The sequence below is a fragment of the Halyomorpha halys genome, unplaced genomic scaffold (assembly GCF_000696795.3).
Source record: "Halyomorpha halys isolate HHAL.00 unplaced genomic scaffold, Hhal_1.1 Scaffold931.1, whole genome shotgun sequence".
Taxonomy (NCBI): domain Eukaryota; kingdom Metazoa; phylum Arthropoda; class Insecta; order Hemiptera; family Pentatomidae; genus Halyomorpha; species Halyomorpha halys.
The window spans coordinates 193,700-198,817 of NW_027105374.1; the positions used below are offsets into that span (position 1 = coordinate 193,700).

The window sequence follows — 5,118 nt, forward strand, 5'->3', positions numbered from 1 at the left end:
ATAAAAAAAACGTTAGCCATCCTCGATCTACAGGAAATCAGAATACAATGAAGTAAAAACCAGAAAAGAGAGTAAAATTAACATGGAAAGAAAGAATGCTGCTGAAAAAATACAAATGTTAAGATTAGGGATTTTATTAGAAGAGATTAACAAATTTCAAGACATGCTATTACCACAATCAAAAATATTAGTAACAGTAGTAGCGAAACACGACAAAGAAACAAAGTGATCAAAATAGTAACACCGCTTGAGAGCCAAACTGCTGGACCCTATTATAATATATTTAATAATTATATTGAACAATGGCATATATATATATATATATATATTGCTGTGTTTATACCTAAAACACAGTATAAAAAAAAATGGTCCCTAGACCATACAGTTAATTGGTATTTGTTTGTAACAAATCAACTATTTTTGAATAAAGAATAAATGTGTAGGATGAAATCATTATAGAATTAACTACTGTCTAAGAAACCATCAATGATACACATCTAAATCTAAATAAAACCGAACCTTTATTGTTCGTCACATATGCTAATATTCAAGCAAATCACAGGTATAGGGTATAGTACTATACATTTCAATTATAGTGATAGTTTAAATTATTTCTATTAATGCATGATATATTTATTAAAGCTCATGGTTACTATTGGAGAAACAAAATAACACATTCTCAATTATTATAAAAACGAATCAATAAAACAATTAACCAATTAAAGCTATAAAGGGGACGATGTAATTTTATATCTCGAATCGTTATTTTAGCAAACTAATGGAATCATAACAATTAAGCAACTTTTTTTTTTTTATTAATTGCAGTACCAGTCAATCAAAATGTGTTTTATGCAATTAGTTTAATAATTAAAATACGAAATAAATTTAATCAGTTTTAATAGCACTTGTCCTGTGCTTTACCTCTTGCTCAGTGATTGTAATTATTTGTTTAATATTCTAACATCCTATTATTAAATAAAAACGTTTAAGGGAAATTTAGAATTACCACGCAAATACTCCCAGTATATAACACGTAAATATGCATAAACAACTGTCAGAATTACAGCAGAAATTCTTATGTAGAACATATATTTAACAAAAAAAGTTAACATCAGTATTCAACAAAGGTGACATAATATTAAATATATGTGACAATCAAGTTATAATTCACAGCGTATAAAATTCTTTTTTTTTATTGATTAAAAAAAAAGAAAAGCAAAAATAAAGAACAGTTAAACGTCACTGATTGAGAAATCCGTTTGATTCATACAGAAAAAATAAATAAAAATTTAAGTAGGAAACCTATAACGTTCCTTGATAAAACTTTTCATTATCTTTTTGTTTTGATTCCTACATATCAATTATAAGTTGACACCTCAATTATAATATTTTTTTATTCCTCCCTTATATAATTGTATTGTTTTTGCCTATCATGCATTGTGAGCAGCAGTTGGAGGAAAAAGTAACTAAACTGAAGAAAAATGGTTTGAAAATTAACCAGTGACTACAAAATGAATTTCCAAAATACAGAAGTCGGGAAAAACGCCTGTGAATTGAAAATAAAAAGAAACAATCAGAAAGAGATTTACAGCCTAAATGATCAGAAAAGAACAGTTTAGGCTAAAGAAAGAAATATGTAATAATGATAAATAAAAGCACATTTGTACATTACACGTTGTAAAATTAGATATAATTAAAGAATTCGTCAATAAGTAAAAAAAAAATTAATTCTAGTTTTCATTAGGTACTGTCATGTCAACAAATCTATATTATTTACCTACTTAAAATAAAAAAAATTAATAGCATATAATATACGCATGATTAATGTTATGTGAATCTTTTATTTTTGCAGATCATACATCTTATGTGTTTTTTCTCTTATTTTGTAGAACTGTACGATAAAGAAATTTCGTGGAGTACCAAAAAATATCTATGCTCCGTTAACTTTACATTAGTTTGAAAATTAGATCTACGTATGTATATTGTAGGAACGTAAAATTTCGAATTACGATCTAACTGGACTTTAGGTGATCAGAAAAAACTTAGATATCTCTTTGAAAGGTGCGCGTTCTGAAAGTAGTTCGGGAAACATTATAAACGCAGAATCAAAGAACAGACGTCCGGTTAAAAAATAAAATACTGATCTAACCAAAAATGCTAATTTACATTTTCACTTTGATTAATTATTTCCAGACATTAAAAGAAAAAAAAATTCTTCTCAGGAATGGAAAGTATCATCAAAAATGATAACGTAATTGTTCAAGAATGGACAAGAATCGAATAACAATATCTACATCATCTTCTTTTTTATTACATCATAATCATTAGCAACCTTCTAATGTTCTTGATATTTTTAAATTTTTACCCTAAAATTAATTACTGCTGTATCAGAGAAAATAGCGTATTTTTACGTCTGTTAGAACTTATCGCGGTTGTACCTGTGTGGTTATTATAATGAATAATAATCAATTATCCGAGTTATACATTCTAGCTGCAGTCGCAATGGGGAGGCAACGAATTATTCTTTTATATCAGAACCTATACTGAAATAATACTGAAGGACATAACCCTGATGTGTTGTTTCAACAATGGTTCAATCGCAAAGATTTTAGTATTGTTATAAAATAGAGATTTATATTTTTAACAAGTTATTAAATCTCATAAATCTCCGTTACTGAGTCATCAAAATACAAATATTTGGTAAGTGTCTCTGGAACTGTTCAAGCGAACAGTGAAAAACTGTGGATTCCTATCTTTCAAGGTTAGGGAGAGTAGATTTCCGAGGATTGGATAAAGTCTCAAACTGAAAACACCAGGCAGCTAATTTTCGAGTCGCACGTGTGAAAGCAACCTAAGTTATTTTAGGTTATACTAAAATAATGAGTAAATGATATTATTCATGCAAACTTTCATGGTACAATGAAAAAAATAAACATTACTAATATAATTTTTTATTCGTTTATAAATATATTTATATACATTTATTTATGTTACAGGTAAAAGAAAATGAATCAATGGGAAATGAACAGGGGCTATGATTCAACCATTAGGAAGTCTTGGAATGGATCTCGTCAGTATTATTTAACCAAATTTAGCCATTACACACTTATAAATCTAACTTCATTATTTATAAATAAATCAAAGTATTATTATTTACTAAAAAATATATAAATTCAATTAAAAAAAAAAAATAATCAAGTCATTTGCTAGAACTTTACTAACACATAAAAAAACTTAATTATACCAGCAAATAGTCAGTAATAGTAATTAAAAATTAAAAAAGATAATGCCCATTTAATTAATTATACATTATAATAATGTTCAATTTAACAGTCCCTCAAAAGGAATGCCGAACAGTCGTAGTTGGTGGCGACGGTCAGCGTCCCAGGACGCTGATTGGTCAGACACCCTTAAGCTCCACCCCTTCAAAGCCAATCCATCTCTTCCTATTGGTTCTAGCAGTAATAGTGGTCTTTATCTTCGTATCAGGACTAGTTTTGTACTACAATTGTAAGTATATATTTTTTATTATTAACAAATATAATATTGAGGTGTAGATAGTTGACCGTAGATTAATGCTTGAAGAAGTTTGTCGGGGGGTGCGGTCAGCAAAGAACAACATAAATAAACAAAACCATATTTATTTATTTTATGCCGACGTTTCGACCTGAGTTTCAGGTCTTCATCAGGGGTTGTGTCGTAGAGGAGGGAAAGATTAGTACTGATCGGATTGAGTACTAATCTTTCCCTGAAACTCAGGTCGAAACGTCGGCATAAAATAAATAAATATGGTTTTGTTTATTTATGTTGTTCTTTGCTGACCGCACCCCCCGACGAACTTCTTCAAACAAATATAATATGTGTTTTAATTGTGAAATAATATAATTAAAGAAAAATATAAAAAAATATTCTATATGATTTCAGTTCGATTCTTATTCATTTTCACAAATTTGAATCCTTTGTTCCTCGAGAGTAAGAGGGGGAGAATGAAAGAATTATGCATAATCTACATTCAATGCAAATTAATATAAACATACTACACAATTTCATAATACATTAATAAACTAAAAAGTAGGTGTCCCACATTCACTACGTAGAACCAATTATATTAAACAAACTAGACCCTAGGGATAGAAGAAAGTCAGGGGATAGAAAGAAGAAAGAGGTGAGAACAAGGCGGAAAGAAATTGCTAGGAGGAGAAGTAAAGTGCCCCACTTTTTAATTTGAAAAACATTGTAGAGCGATAGGACCACTTAATAAATTTTAATAAAAACGAACTAAAACAAAAAAGGTATTGCTGAAGAATAACGACGAAAAGAAATTAATTACCCGACCTGTAAGAACTACCCCAAAAATGAAAAATAGAAAAAAAAATTGACAACAAAGTTGCTACTATTACCTAACAAGCAAAAAATTCAATTGGTACACAAGTACACGATTTTTTAATCTATAAAAAATACAACTATCTATTTTACGGTTCTTATTACGTTACAACCAATGTATATTCTTATAACCTTGTAACTAAATGAAAATTGAATATCACATATCGATAAGCATTGTCAGATTTGAAAAAAAAAATCCTTAATTTATATTCGAATAATAAATATATTTTGCGACACAATAAACATAAATTTTAAAAAATGGAAAAAGCATTCTTAAAACTAAACTAGGGTTATTTGTTAAAATATAAAATCAATAAAATCATAAATAAATAAAAAGTTTTTATACAATACATATTGGCATTGCACAATAAAAAAAAAATCGGAATACAAAACATTTTAAACCAAATATACGCTAAATAAAGGAGTGCTGGATATCTTAAATAAATAAAATATCCACGTGTCATGTACATAAAAAAAACGATGGGGCCTTGTAAGAAACTATACATAATATAAGACATGAAAAAAAGCAGTAAAAGAGAAAAAAACTTGGTAAATCTGAAATACGTGTAATAATAAAAAATTACTTTTTACTTACCTTGACTCCTAATGATTACTTCATACATTAGCAAAGTAATGTAATAAGGAGTCAAAACTCCTTTTCATTTTATGTCTGTTTAGTCAGAGTCTATAAAGCTATCATCTTGAACAGCCTTGATGAAGCAATACAAAGTGGGG

General features: G+C 28.2%; 1 long non-coding RNA gene across 1 annotated transcript in view; it reads left to right on the plus strand.

Moving 5' to 3' along the window:
- Window positions 1–5,118, plus strand: part of LOC136796590 (uncharacterized) — a 241,242-nt gene that overhangs the window by 189,153 nt on the left and 46,971 nt on the right. Inside the window, exons 2-3 of the long non-coding RNA XR_010844335.1 lie at window positions 2,997–3,070; window positions 3,334–3,510. This is a non-coding gene — a long non-coding RNA (uncharacterized lncRNA). The remainder of the gene's footprint in view (window positions 1–2,996; window positions 3,071–3,333; window positions 3,511–5,118) is intronic.